Genomic DNA, 15710 nt, shown 5'->3' with positions numbered 1-15710 from the left:
AAGTTCTAGGTTCTCAATAAGCTCATTGCCCCCAGGCCCTCTCACCGATGGAGACAAGAAATCTGCACACACGTACATGTGCATATCTATGTCTGTTTCAATATTGATAGCTAGCTATCTGTAGATAGAACCATGATTTCACAGGGATGTCTCCAACTATAATCCAACAACCCAGGGTTTATTTTATTCTGTATTTGCCAGCAGATAAACCTAGCTCCCACTCTCTCCGATCTGTTTTATTAACGGGAAAAGATAGAAGCACCTTGAAGAGAATCAGGGATTCTGGCAATGCTGGGAAGCTAAGCCCAACTTCCAGCAGTCACGCCCAACTTCCCTGTTCATTTCTGTGTAAAGGAAGTCCCATTCTTCCTTACTGTGAGTCTTTCCCCTGCGGGTCTCTTTTACTCCTCATACAAAACACCCCCCTTCTGATGCTTCTGGTCGCCGAATGTGTGGAGGTCTTCCCCCACAACAAGGAGTTCTCTGGCACACCGAGTGGGGGGCTCGCGATCTCACTCAGTTCTGACACTATCTACCTGGAGATAGTTCAGATCCCACGGGTTAAGCGCTCAGTCCCACAACACTCCCAGCGCACTGAGGTCTCCAGGTCATCCACAGCTTCTGTCTGATTTGGCTAAAATCCCACGTTCCCACGGCCCCCTCCTGTGGTTCCCTTAATTTCCTAGAGCAGCTCACAGAACTCAAGCGAACCAGTTTACTAAAGGATGTGATAAAGGATGCGGATGAACACCCAGATGTAAAGGGCGGGCGGGATGGGGTGTGTGGGAAAGGCACGGGGTCTGCACGCCCTGTCCTGGGGCGCCCCCCCACACCTCCGCCTGTTCACCAGCCTGGAAGCGCTCTGAACCCCCACTTTGGGGATCTTATAAATGCTTCATGATCAGGTCGGCACGATCATTAATTCCATTTCTAGCCCTTCTCCCTTCTCAAGCGAATGGAGGGTAGGACGGAAAATTCCCAGCTTCCAGTCATGGCTTGGTCTTTCCCAAGACGCCCCCCACCCCACCCCTACCCCCAGGAGCCCACCCGGAGTCGCCTCATTGGAACAAAAGACACTCCCGTCACCCGGAAGCGACAAGGGCTTCAGGAGCCCTGTGCCAGACAGAGACCAGTGTCTACTCCGTCTTGGCGCACTGTTTCAAAGCGGAGCTTCCACGTGGCAGAAGACCCCTCAAGGGCCGGGCTGATCTTGTAAAGCGGCTCGGGGTAGGACCGGAGTGGGGGCTGTCACTGTTCTGCTTAATGGCCCTCCTCTGCATTGACGCCCCTTTGGGACATGCTGCGTCACCATGTTTGTCAATGTTCCCTGGGGAAAATGCATATTCTCTATTCGAGGTTCCAAAAAGTCTACCTTCTTGATTATGCTGCCCTGGTTCTTTATATCCTTTCTTATTTTAGGTTCACTTCACCTTGCTCGTGCTGAAGGTGTCCTTTTAAAGTCTTTAGTATTCCTGCTTTTAAACCTATTTCTTATATCTTCCGTAATTTTTATTTTATAAATGTAGTTAGTGCATTCTTTAGTACGTAACTATGTATAAGTGTTCTGACTTTATTGGATTCATAGCCTTTAACCTTCAAAACTGATCTCTTTTTGTCATGTTTAATTTGGGGGGGGCTTGAATTCAAAATTATCACATGTCAAGATCATGAACCCTGCTTTTTTATGGTTTGCTCCTTTTTTTTTATGAACGTATTTTTTTATTATGATGTTGTGTTAGTCACCATAGAGTACTCCATTAGTTTTTGATGTAGTGTAGCCCATTTCTTTATTTTCTTCTCTCTGAACAATTTTGCTTTAGATGTACATCTTAACAATATATTGTTACATTTTGCTCTGCGAGCCAATTTGAAAACATTTTAACATATGACTTAAGCCCATTAATATCTAATGATATGATTGATACATTTGTTCTTAACTCTGTCATATTTTGTCATTATAATGTGTATTTCTTTTTTGATATTTCTTTTCTCATTTAAAAAGTTTCTTGTGACATCTAGGATGGTTTGAATTTTTGTCCTAGCAGTTACCTTAATCCTCCTGTTTCCCCCATTTATTTACCCTATCTAACTTGTTTTTTCCCCAGTTTTATTGTGGTTGTTGTTGTTGTTGTTGTTGGCCATTCACTCTTGCTTACTGTCTATGTGGTGGTCTGTACATTTATTTTGTTTCCTCTTTCCTTTCCCTTCTTTTCCTATTTTTACATGCATTATTTCTTCTGTGCCAGAATAGAAACATTTAAAATTATGCCCCCACCTCTGCCCTTGCATTTATTTTAGTCGTAGTTCTACAATTAAATATATTAAATGTTCATCCAATGAAGTTTCTTTATTTCTTAACTAAATGAACCCATCCTATCATATACTCTGCAAGAAGAGTCCAGGATGGGCATATTTAAAACTCTCTTCTATAGTCTTGATTCTTGAAGACCTCAGCTTGGCTAGATATAGAATTCTTGCTTCACTCTTCTATTTTTTTCATGCTAATCGAATTTTTTTATATTGCTCTTCAGAAGTCTGATGCTAGGCTTCTTCTATTTATAGAAACTTCTGGGATTATAGATTTAATTATTATTTATATTTTATTGACCATTTTTCTTTCTCTCAGGAACTCCAATTACTCGTATATTGGAATTTCTTTGCCTGCTTTTTATTTAAATCATTTTTATCTGACCCATTTTACTTCTTTCTTTATCTCCTTTTCATTTTCTCAGCAGGTTCTCTTTCTTCCATTCTCATTACCAAACATTTGTGTTGTAAATTTATTCTCCCTTGGGTACCTTGTAATGTAGTCTTCATTTCTGATGTGATTTTTCTTTTTTTCTTGCATTTTTTTCTACGTTCAACCAACTTTCATTTCATTTCTTCCATTTCTAAGTTAAAGTGATTTTTTTGAAAATCCAAAAATGCTTGTTTGAAAATGTCTCTTGCAACAACATGGATGGACCTAGAGGGTATTATGCTAAGTGAAATAAGTCAGTCAGAGAAAGCCAGTTATCATATGATTTCACTCGTATGTGTAATTTAAGAAACAAAACAGAGGATCGTAGGGGTAGGGAGGGGAAAATAAAATAAGATGGAATCAGAGAGGGAGAGAAACCGTAAGAGACTCTTAATCATGGGAAACAAACTGAGAGTTGCTGGAGGGGAGGGGGGTGGGGGGATGGGTGATGGGCATTAAGGAGGGAATGTGATGTAATGAGCACTGGGTATTATATAAGACTGATGAATCACAGACCTCTACCTCTGAAACTAATAATACACTATATGTTAACTAATTGAATTTAAATTAAAAAAATAAAAATCAAAGAGGAAAAAGATGAAATAAATAAAAGGACCACAGAGTGAGATTTTCTTAATTACTAAATGCAACATATATTTAACAAGTATATAATGTTATTTATGTTCACTTTAGTTTATTGGTGCAGCTTATCTTTTCCTTCAGTAAATGAGATTCTATGAAGTCTTAAAGTGATAGTGTAAAATTTTCTTTAAATGTTAAAAAAAGGAAATTATTGTATGTCATGAATATTTCTTATATGAAAATAATGGCTTAAGTTAAAATGGCTCTTTACTCAATACTTACTATATGATTAATACTTATAGCCACTTCACATTATTGGGAAATGATATATACATGAAAATAGTATAATCAAAATGTATTTGTTCCTGGGCGCCTGGGTGGCTCAGTTGGTTAAGCGACTGCCTTCGGCTCAGGTCATGATCCTGGAGTCCCGGGATCGAGTCCCATATCGGGCTCCTTGCTCAGCAGGGGGTCTGCTTCTCCCTCTGACCCTCCCCCCTCTCATGTGCTCTCTCTCTCAAATAAATAAATAAAATCTTAAAAAAAAAATGTATTTGTTCCTGAGAAACACTACACTTTGAAACTAGGTTAACTAGGTGAATACTATACTTTTAAACTAGGTTATACTTTTAGAATATAGTTTTTTATAATATTATTTATTTATGCACAAGTGGTTTTTGATTTTCAGAAAATAAACTTTGTGTTAATTTTAGCGGATTATTTTCTTCAGTATAAAATTATAGTTATTAATACTCAGTAATGTCATGATATAAATTTGTACATTTGTTTTCATATATTTTCATTAAAATTGCTTTTGAAATGCAAAAAAAAAAAGGAAATGTCTCATTCAAACGGGAGCTGTGTTAAATTTTTCTTCTGCTTTTTCATTTTTGGAAGAATTTTCAACAGCTAAAATATTTTGATTTTGTGTTTTCTTATAGTTGTTTTGTATAAGTTTATTCAGATATTGTGTGAAGAGATTTAGGATAATTTACACAATTCCTAGTTCAAGACCAACCTCTTCTATCCCTACATAAAAATACAGTAACTTTAATAGATGTCTTTGGGAGAGGGAGTAGGGGTCCACGGGGAGAAGTTTCTATGTCTTCGGAGTTTTGTCTCCTTTGGTCTTGCAGGATTTTGAATCCCCTTCTTTGTTTTTCCTTTACCAACCAATCTCCAAAGGGAGCTTCTCCCTCCTGTTTTCTTTTCACCCATTGGTCCTTCCTCTGTGTGGCTACTGCCTTATTTCTGGCTGACGTCCACGTTCCTTCCCTGTAGACTGTGCTTTGATCTACCAGGAGCCCTTTTCGTGTTTTCTCACTCAGAGTGGAATTTCTATTTGAGAGGAGGGGAATTTTACCTGATTCTTAGGATCTCAGTTGCCATTTTCTTACTTCTAGATGGATTTCTGGACCTTCTTCCAATCTCTGCAGAGACTTGCCTTTGGGAGCTCCTGAAACATAGGTCTGCTTGGATTGGATGTTTATAGTTCTCCTGACAAGTAACCTGAAGTTTGTAGTGTTCTCTCTTCTAGTCGGGGAGAAGGTATGGCTTTATTGTTGTGTGCGTGTGTTTCAGTATGTTGGGAAATTCAGATCTGAGCGATTATTACTAGCCTCAGGTTTTAAATCACTACCCAAATTATGAGACATTTAAATATTACATAGTGCTTTTAAAAAAAAGGGGGGGCTGTGCTTTCCATTTTATTTAATAGTGTCAAATTTTCTCACATCGGTACTGTAGCAACCTTCTGTCCACAAGCATGTGAATGTTCATGTTTCCTTACAAAACCACAAAAGAACGTCTGATCTACCCTCCTTAAAATCTGGTTCTGTGGGAAACCGCACATGTCTAATTACATGAAAACTGGAGTCTTCCAGTTTCTGAGATCAAACAAGTGGGGTTTCCTTTAACTACATTTCTCCACCTCTACTGCTTAAAATTGTCAAAGTAGATGCTGTTTCTGCAATTATAAATCCTTAACATTGTAACTACTACAGAATTAAAATAATCTTTTCAATCAGGCCCTGGCTGTGTACTATTTTAAAGTATCCATATTTGTTGTTGATCAGGCCTTGCTCGTAACTGTTTTCTCCCTGGCCATCAGGAAAAGCAGAGAAATCCTCTGATAGTGCAAGCCAGCGTGGCCCCACACTTAGTACCCAGTCAAGTGAGTGTCCAGAAGGGGAAACTGAGGACACAACCCACTGGGCCCTAGGTTATCTCAGTATCTGGAGGGAAAAGGGAAGCTCCCAAATTTCTTTTGAATGGAAGCCAAAGGTAACCTTGTGGTTCCACTGGGAATCGAACCCAGGATCTTCTGCGTGTAAGGCAGATGTGCTAACCACTACACCATGGAACCTGAAGACAACCTACTCTCCTAAGAGCTCTTACTAGAATCAAGGTGAGAAAAGAAGACCAGAATTAGGTATCAATTGTTATTATGCCTAAGAATTAACTCCTGTGAACTTGGCCCAGGGAGGGTGTGTGGAACAAATGAACTACCTGCATCTCACATACACAACCTTGAAAGTCTTAATGAGTACCATGACTTCTCCATTTCCATTCTCCTGGAACATTCTTAGTCTGGTCAACATTTGTTGTTTTTCTACCCATATTTATTGAGAGCTTACTATACTCCAGGCACTTTTCAAGGCTCTGGGATACAGCAGTACATACATGGTTAAAAAAAAAAAAATCCCTTCTTGAGACGACATTGTGGTACTAAAAAGTGCATTTATATTTCATGGATACTAACCTTGAATTTAGCAGCAGTCCACGTTAACTCCTCCTTTGCCCCTTGTCCTGAAACTACCTTACATCTCAATTCACAAGATCAAAAACCACATTCATTAAGATCACTATCAAGCCCATCATCAGTATCTAGTATTACTATGAAATTAGTTTAGAACTTGCAGACTCTTGAGAGAGTCTTGAGGTTGTTTATATGTCTTGCCTTAACTAATAGAAAGTTAGTGGCTTTGACATAACCAAATGTTTGTGCTATTGGGCTTGTTTCTTTGTGCTCCCGTAGGCAGAAGAACATGCTTTAGCCAGTCTGCTAGCTCCATGAGGAGGATGAGACTCACATGGAACAGAATCCACTCTCCCTCTACCCCAGTCTGAGTCTTTATCAGCTGATCCTCGGATGTTTCAGCAAGCCCAGCTGAGATCAGATTTATCCAGTTGAGTCCAACCTACATCAAGTGACCCAGAGCCAACCAGTAGTCTCTTGGGAATAAATAACTCTGTTTTATGTTGGTGATATTTGGGGTGATTTCTTATGCAGTAACAGCGGATTGACACAGAAGGAGACAGAATTTGAGAATATCCGCTCTGAGAGGAAGGCATATCCATTACATGTCACGTGTCCACACCCGTTCAGCCATGAGCCACTGAGTGATAGAAACACTGTCTGTCGGTGGGAAATTTCCACTTAGTGTTGAACCCATATATTTGGTTAACTCTCCAATGGTCCCAGACAGAAACGGACTTACTTCCCTCCAGGATATATATTAAAATATGCATACCAAAATGAGACAAAGCCATTAAAAGAAAACTATAGACCAACATCTCTCTTAAATATAGGCACAAAAAATCCCTAAATAAATATTGGCAAATCAAACTCAGAAATATATAAAAAGGATAATACATTATTACTACATGAAATTTATCCCAGTCTGTTTTAACATTCAAAAATCAATCAGGGCAATTCACCATATTTTTTTAATTCAACATATTAATAAGCTAACTAAATACAAAAAACAATATGATCGTATCAATAGAGGCAGGAAAAGTATTTAGTAAAATTCCACGTACATTCATGATAAAAATTCACAGCAAACTAGGAATAGAAGGGAGCTTTGGTTCCTTAATCAAATAAAGGATATCTACAAAAAAAAAGGAAAGAGAAAGTTACAACCAATGTCATACTTAATGGTGAAAGACTGAATGCTTCCCTCTAAGATTTAAATCAAAGCAAAAATGTCCTCTTTCTCACTTTTCCTGGTCAAGGAAAGACTTAGAGATCTTAGCTACTACAATAAAACAAAATGTGCAGATTGAAATGGAAGAAATAAAGCTCTCTTTATTCACAAATAACATGATTTTCTATGTAGAAAATCCTATATAACCTGACTAGGCATTTCTCCAAAGAAGACATATAGATGGTCAACAGACACATGAAGAGATAGATGATCAACATCACCAGTCATCCTGGAAATGCAAATCAAAACCACAGTGAGATATCACCTCACCCCAGTCAGAATGGCTAGTATCAAAAAGATAAGCAACAACAAGTGTTGGTGAGAATGTGGAGAAAAGAGAACCCTCCTGCACCGTTGGTGGGAATTTAAATCAGTGCAGCCGCTGTGGAAAACAGTATGGCGGTTCCTCAGAAAATTAAAAATAGAATTTCCCTATGATCCAGTAATTCCACTGCTACATATTTACCCAAATGAAATGAATGCACTAATTTGAAAAGATATATGCACACCTAAGTTTATTGCAGCATTATTTACAATAGCCAAGATATGGTAGCAACCTGTGTCCATTGATAGATGAACTGATAAAGAAGATATTACACACGCGCGTGCGCACACACGCACAAGAATATTACTTGGTCATAAAAAATGAATGAAATATCACCATTTGCAACATGGATGGACCTAGAGAGTGTTATGCTAAGTGAAATAAGTCAGACAGACCTGGCTGAATTCTTACCTTGTTTCTTTTTTTCCTTTTTCATGCCTTTATCTGCCACACTGTTTTAAAATAAATAGCGGCAAGCATTTTTCTTTTTTGTAAGGTAATGCTTTTTTTTACAGTAACAGTAGCCAAAGATGTGATGGAGTCCAAACAGGTAGTTCAGCACATGTCATGTTCCAAAACGTGCTTTGTTTCAAGACATCCATATTACAAAAATAAAGCTAAATTGTGGAGAGGCGTGAGTCAGCAGGGCACTTTTCACTGGAAGGGGAAAGTTGGCCTTTTAGAGTGAAAGTCTAGGAAAGACTGCGGAGGCTTTAATCAATGTGGTAGAAGTACAGCTTCCAAAGTGGAGACCACTTGAACTTCAGATGCTGTAGTGAGAAAGATGAATTTTGGAAGAACAGGGTTGCCCGTGGAGGCTCAACAGAGGCCCAGACCAGGAACACCCATAATCTCATAAAGAGAGTTCCCACATCCTCAGAAGGATAGCATAGTTTGTAAAAATGTGCAACAAAAGAAAACACAGTGCCTTATTTCAATACTCCAATTTATTTAGAAAGGAAGAACAAATTGAAAAGGAGGATGGAATGTTTGTAAAACATCACTGAATTTCAAATAGTTAAAATACACTTATACTCACACCTCCTGCCAATCTTTTTCCATTGAGCTACTGCGATAATACTCAAGAATGCACATAATTTATCAACTGCTTAACCCCTCTTTTCAAATTATTTGCTGTTTGTATATAATAATATCAGGATCTCTTAAGCAACTGCATTTTCCCTTTATGTATTAGGGATTCTTTCTCTTGTGTATTTTTATTAGAAGCAGTTTCTCTACTTGTTATTATCATTTATTATAAAACTCGAGTAGTTAATTTCAATCAGCCAAGGCAGTTCTGTTCAAGTGAGACCTATAGTTCAAGAAACTTCTGAAAAAACATTAAATATAACTACTTTCAGTGTAGGCTGGAATGTTGAAATTTCTATTGAGGGTTCTTATTTATTTTTTCTGTGCATCTAAAAATTTCAGATGTTATTCACCAGCTATAAATATCTGAATGTGTTTGCTGTCTATTATATGCAGGGATGCACTGAGGGAAGGATACTAATGTGATTGGCTTGGCCTCTCTGTTTGCGGTAGAGTGTTAAAGATAAACACAAAGGATAAAACACCATGATATTGAATTGTTATTTAATCTACCATATTAAAAAACATGTTTTCTCCCATACATGTCATAGTCCACTGAAAATATGCTACTTCTCTCTCCTCTGCTACAATTTTTTGCATGCTAGATCTATTTCTTATTTAGTTTCTTGAACAATAGTTGGGATAACATAAATGCTATCTTTTTGCAGTATTTGATCTGTTTAAATTAATAGAATACCAACAAAATAAATAAGTCTACTGGAGAGTTACCATTAGGAATTAAAAACCGTAGGTCTGAATTAAGGATTCATCCACATTCTCAAGAATATGAGAAACGAAATTTAGGTGGAAGTACAGAGATCAACCAACTGCAGAATAATATTTCACAAGCTCAGAAGTAGACAAACACAAAAGTATATACACAAGCAAAAAGACCTTCAGGGAACTACACCCATCCTATCACACGTAAAAATGTTCTAAAGGATAACACAGATTGTTTTTATTATGAAAGAAATAAATGAATGCGGATTTTGGAAACAGCATAAAGCGAATTGGTCTGAGTCTTGGAATCATACATTTGAGCATCTCGTGTCTGTCTCTGTCTCAAAGCCAGTCACTTCTTCCTGGACTCAGCAGAAGGTTTCTAATGAAAAAGGCATCTTGAAGGTATTTCCTGGATGAGGTTCAGTGACACAGTCAGTATGTCATCTAAGAATCAACCCAAACTTTCCTTCAGATTCAACAACTGGCTGGCTTGCTCTTGTCCTTTTTCAAAAATATATTTCTTCCTAAATGATTTTAAGTGATCAGGGAATAACTTGGAGAAGAATTGCCTGAACTCTCATCTCTCCTGATGCTGACCCCAATGAACAGTGGAATGTAAGGTTCACACACAAGACAAAGCCTCTCTTAACCCCCAAATCCACTAGTTTCTGGTTGTACAGGAAGACAACAAGCACTTGATTTCACCAGTGTCAAAAGCATTTATATTTCTCTACATATGGGGCAGAGAGAGAGGTGGTGGAATTTTCTGATTATTATATTTGTATTTATAGGCTGTTATTTACATTTACATTTCCAAGGTTGATTGCACTCTTCCTACCAATTGTACAAGCATCAAGATAACAGGGAACAGTGCTGAGACTCGATGTGGGTTGGGGATACTAAGATTTGTCTTGGCCCCCTCCTGCTTCATCTGACTCTGGACGCTCCTGATTTTAAGTCTCAACCCTTGGTTTCTCGGTTAATGACTTTGCTCTGTTTCCCTCGGGTCACCCTTTTCTGTTTTATTTGCACTTTTTTCCCCCAGGAAGGGCTGCAAATTTTTCAGCTTAGCTTCATCTTTGCAGGACCAGGACTGGATGTCGCCCTTACTGATCTTGTGTCTCTTCAGCTACACTGGCTTGGGGGTCAGGGTTGGGGCGGGTGGAAGGGGAAATGGAGAGGGTGGAGGGGGCAGGGGCAAGGGGGTGTGGAGGGGCAGCGAGCAGCGACGGCCCAGCGAGGCTGCTCCCGACAAAGCACTGTGTATTCTTTATAGAAGTTTGTGGAATTTTATTATAGATATGTGTGTTTAATTGGTGTTTGTTACAATATACTCCTCCAACGTTTGTGTCAAGGATAGACGAGATCATCTAAAGGATTTGTCCAGTTCCAATCTCTTGGAATGAGAACGTGTGCCTTTTCCAGATCATTTTTAGTATTTGTTTTTCAGAAAGAAAGGGATAATTATTAGTTTTAATATCAATATCAGGAAAAAGGTGAGAGTAAGAAGACATCTATCCAATATCGCTTAGTGGGAAAAATGTAAGGATGCTAATATACCAGTGAAGTTTTAATGTGTTTTGATATTTATATATAATTTCTTTTTTAAGCAACATTTTTCCAAATTTGTATTTAAGTTTCAGGTAGTTAACAGACAATGTAATATTAGTTTCAGGTGTGGAATTTAAGAAGCACTGTGTATTTTTAATGCACCCCTTTGCTACAGCAAATTACCAGGCTCTGCAAACACAGAAAATGGTCAGTTTCACGTGGGATTAAAAAGCAACCGCTTAGCGACAAAAAGAAGAAAACTGCATTTTGCCAAGTGATTTACGTGTCACTCCAGGAAAGCCTCGGGGCAATCCGCATTGCTTGAGCCCGTGCAGCCGAGAAGCACCATTGTCTCCCTATTGCAGATTCCAAGCTGAATCCATCTTCCGTGTGGAGCTGTAAACGCTCCTGGAAGGACAATGGTCTGGCTGCCTGTTCCAAGGGTTCCAGGGGCTGAGGAAGTCTCTCTTCCCCGCACAGTGTATAACTGCTGGGCACCTTTCAGGAGAAAGTAAGAAAACTTGATCAAAATCCTGAGAATTAAAAAAAATGATAATAATCTCGAGAATTAGTCTGGATGCATTTCTGTTGGTCAAAAATTCTTGGGAACCACAGCAGTCAGACGGAACAGTGAAGTCACCCTCAAATTATATGCAAGTGAGCCACCTTCTGTCGTGGGCTCCGTGGCTTAGCTGGTCAAAGCACCTGTCTAGTAAACAGGAGATCCTGGGTTCGACTCCCAGCGGGGCCTTCCAATGTGAGCTTTTGCAATTTAGTAGTCCGAGAATTGGAGATAATTTGAATTTACATCCCTAAAGCCCCAGGAGTGGGAGGGACAGCATTAGATGAAGAATCTTACGTAAAAAAAAAAAAAAATAATAACAACAACAACAAAATCTTTCCCAATAGTACAGTGATAGAAAAACCAAAATATCTATGCTGAGAACTGAAAAACTCAGAGAGCTTGTTCTACTGTTATGATTTGAGCACTGGAATTGCCTAGGATAAGTGAGGTTTGCTTCTTGGTCTTCTTCTACCATTTGAGATCAAATGTGAGGCGCTCACCACTTCGGCTTTATGTGATCTCTCTGACTGTCTTAATTATTTTTGCCTCCTAGAATCTTTATCAACTAGAACACTGTCCACATTTATTTTTCTTGAATGGCTCCTTGAATAGCTATTTTCCCCTCCTCCAGCCCCAATTTTGCACCAAATAGCTTTTTGGCCCACCGAATAGTGCACATGGTTCTCAAAATTTAGTGAGCACATGAATTACCTGGTGATCCATTAAAATGAAAGATTTAATCCATTACATCTCTGATGGGGCCTGAAATTCAGTCTTTATACAAGCTCCCTGGTGATTGATAGTTATTCTGCTGGTACATGGACCTTATTCTGTGTAGAAAGGCTAGTGACTTAGTGATCGTTTCAATGGTTGTGGCTTTTTTTTTTTTTTTTTGAGGTAAAACTGGCATGTAATACTATATACCTTCCAAGTGCACATTATAATTAGCCACCTGTATGCACTACACAGTGATCACCACCAGAATGTCTTCTTCCATTCAGTAGGTTGTCTTTTCATTTTGATGGATGGTTTCCTTTGCTGTGCAAAAGCTTTGTGGTTTGATGTAGCCCCATTTGTTTATTTTTGCTTTTGTTTCCTTTGCATTTGGGGTCAGATCCAGAAACACATTGCTAAAACTGATGTCAAGGAACTTACTGCCTATATTTTCTCCCAGGAATTTTATGGCTTGAGGTGTTACATTCAAGTCTTTAATCCATTTTTAGTTCATTTTTGTGGATGGTGTAAATATGGTCTAGTTTCATTCTGGTGCATGTGGCTGTCCAGTTTTCCCAGCACCTCAATGGTTGTGGTTTTGAGTTCTATTCTTTTATATGTTTATAGCCACTTTCCACACCCATTAGTAAGCCTGGGGCTGTGTTTACTCATTTGCCGTTTGTCAAATCCAATTCAAAAGAAATGAAAGCAAAGAACAAGGTAAAAATTCTAATATAAATTAGTGTAAATCAATTAGTGTTATAACTGTTCTCTCCTTTTCATGTGATAAGGGACTCTAGGATATACCAGAAATTTTGGAAGGAAGAGAAGAGGATAAAAAAGAAGAATTAATGGCAAAGCACACAAAATTCCTTTAAAAAATGCTGGAGGCAAGTGGAAATAAAAGTATAAACCTGAAAACTCTTGGTGCATTTATTAGTTACATAACTCTAAAAAATAGTAAACCTGGACAAAATAAAAAATAAATAAACCCCGAGACTTGAGATTTTCTTGTTTATGTGCTCTATTTCTTCAGAGTTCTAAGAAATACTTTTATTTATCATGATCTCTGTCCCACTCTTGGTGCACAACCTTTCTCAAACAATGGGTTTCATTTCAATTAGTTTCTTGCTTCTTCCCATAGTGGTGGAACAGGCTGATTTCTCCTTTTGTGAGCCATTTGGGAGGAATGTTGTGTGTCAGAAGATTTATTTTATAGATCTCTTGGAGTGGAAAGCTGGCTACTGTAAGAAATAAAGGTGATAAACAGTGATATGAAACACTGCTGGGAGAGGTGAGTGCTTAAATAAAATACCTGGAGTGTTTGTTCTCTACAAATTGATCCCAAATAAGATCTGGAAATTCACCAATATGTCTTTACTGAAGTGTCTTGTCTTTAACTGAAATCCTATTTCTCTACTGACTAAAGTGAGTGTATCCTCATTATTCCTAGGTCCCATGACATCTCCTCTGACCCAAGACCTATCATACTGCTCCCATTGCCAGATGCCCCCTTCTCTCCACCTCTCCTCCACCAGTGTATTTCTTTCCCTCTATCAAATCTCAGATCAGTTATCACTTCTTTTGAAAGCCTTTTCTAATCATTAGGAGTTGGAAAATTGCCCCGTTTCTATGCTTCTGTGAAAATGCGTGAGCATTTATCTCTGTGGTTTCATTTGGCAATTTAAAAGTAATTAACCTATTTTGCGCAATCATATTATAATAATCAGCGCAGGTGCCCTTTGGTACCCCAGGCCTGTCCAATTTTTCAGGACATCTGGTACCTCCAGAGCCTAGGTCAGCACTGGGCACATTGTGGGCTACTCATTACTTCTTTCTTTAAGATTTTACTTATTTATTTGAGAGAGAGAATGAGATAGAGAGAGCACATGAGAGGGGGGAGGGGCAGAGGGAGAAGCAGACTCCCCGCCGAGCAGGGAGCCCGATGCGGGACTCGATCCAGGGACCCTGAGATCATGACCTGAGCGAAGGCAGACGCTTAACGACAGAGCCACCCAGGCGCCCCGGACCGTTCCTGGTGAGGAGGGGGTCTCCAAGTCGCGGTTGTCAGCCGCGCGGACGCACGGATCTCTCACAACGGGTCTGAGCAAAGGGAAGGTCATTGCGCAGTGAGCACCTTCCAGACCCCTCAGGGAAGCGCTGGGAAGGGGCGAAAGAGTGAGGGACGTCAGTTTAAACGAAGAGGAAAATTAGAAACCAGGCAAGCACGCCATCTGTTGAGCCCATTGACTCCGGTCACTGAGCCCTGCGGCTGCAGAGCCGCGGGGGGACACGGGGTCGTCGTGCCACCCCTTTGTCACCCCCCCAGTAAGCTGGGCCCAGGCCGCGCCCCCGCCCGGCGGAGGCCCCCAGACCAGCTTGGCCCTGGCGGGAGGGTGGGAGGTCTCCAGCGCGCGGCGGTGGTCCCGCTTCCAAGGTCAGGAGACCACACGCCCGGAGAGCCCGAGGCGACCTGCCGCGGTCTGGGAAGGGGTCTGGGCTCTGGTTTCGAGGTACCTTCGGCGGTGAGTTGCGGAGTTTCCATATTGCCATTTTAACAAACCAAAAGAGTAAGGAGAAATAAATTCGTCGTGAGTGAAAATATACTAAAAGAAAAATCATTCAAAATGACTAGGTTTGGGGCACCCAGGAAATGGGCGTATCCATGCCTGCAATTCCGAGAAGCAGCCCGGCCCGGGGGTTTCCGTGGTGTAGCGGTTATCACGTTCGCCTAACACGCGAAAGGTCCCCGGTTCGAGACCGGGCGGAAACAACCCTTCCCGGGAATTTTGTCCCTTGGGGTGAAATGCCATCTTTTAAGTGCCTAAGCCTTTGCGCACCCTCCCCAGGGGGCCCCCACCCGAAAACACGGGTTTCCCAAGTTACCCGGATTCCAGCAGCGCTGAGACTTGCATCCTCACCTGCCCCGTCGGACCTGGCCCCTCGGAGCCCTGCCCTCAACAGAGGCCTTCTGAGAATAGGACCGTCCTGGAAATCCACCCCCTTAACTTTAAAATAGGTCCTTTCTTCTTAGTATTGCACTTTACGTCGTCTGGTATCGAGACCTTTTACAACATACCTGTAGGAATATTTTCTTGCAGCCTGTGGCTAGTGTCTCCTCTCTTTTCTTAAATTTTTTTTATTATGTTATGTTAATCACCATACATTACATCATTAGTTTTTGATGCAGTGATCCATGATTCATTGTTTGTGCATAACACCCAGTACTCCATGCAGAACGTGCCCTCTTTAATACCCATCACCAGGCTAACCCATCCTCCCACCCCCCTCCCTCTAGAACCCTCAGTTTGTTTTTCAGAGTCCATCGTCTCTCATGGTTCGTCTCCCCCTCCGATTTCCCCCTTCATTCTTCCCCTCCTGCTACATTCTTTTTTTTTTCTTTATTTTTTTTATTCTTATGTTAATCCCCAT

General features: G+C 40.1%; 3 non-coding genes across 3 annotated transcripts; 2 read left to right on the top strand and 1 right to left on the bottom strand.

Moving 5' to 3' along the window:
- Nucleotides 1-5614: 5614 nt before the first annotated feature.
- TRNAV-UAC (transfer RNA valine (anticodon UAC)) lies at nucleotides 5615-5687 on the bottom strand. Its single transcript has one exon. It is a non-coding gene; the product is annotated as a tRNA-Val (tRNA).
- Nucleotides 5688-11676: 5989 nt separating this feature from the next.
- On the top strand, nucleotides 11677-11750 carry TRNAT-AGU (transfer RNA threonine (anticodon AGU)). Its single transcript has one exon. It is a non-coding gene; the product is annotated as a tRNA-Thr (tRNA).
- Nucleotides 11751-14978: 3228 nt separating this feature from the next.
- Nucleotides 14979-15051, top strand: TRNAV-AAC (transfer RNA valine (anticodon AAC)). Its single transcript has one exon. It is a non-coding gene; the product is annotated as a tRNA-Val (tRNA).
- The last annotated feature ends 659 nt before the right edge of the window (nucleotides 15052-15710 follow it).

The sequence above is a fragment of the Leptonychotes weddellii genome, chromosome 8 (assembly GCF_054177405.1).
Source record: "Leptonychotes weddellii isolate Sample4059 chromosome 8, ASM5417740v2, whole genome shotgun sequence".
In the NCBI taxonomy this organism is placed as follows: domain Eukaryota; kingdom Metazoa; phylum Chordata; class Mammalia; order Carnivora; family Phocidae; genus Leptonychotes; species Leptonychotes weddellii.
Note: the sequence above shows the minus strand (reverse complement) of the source record. Positions and strands in the feature narration are given on the sequence as shown.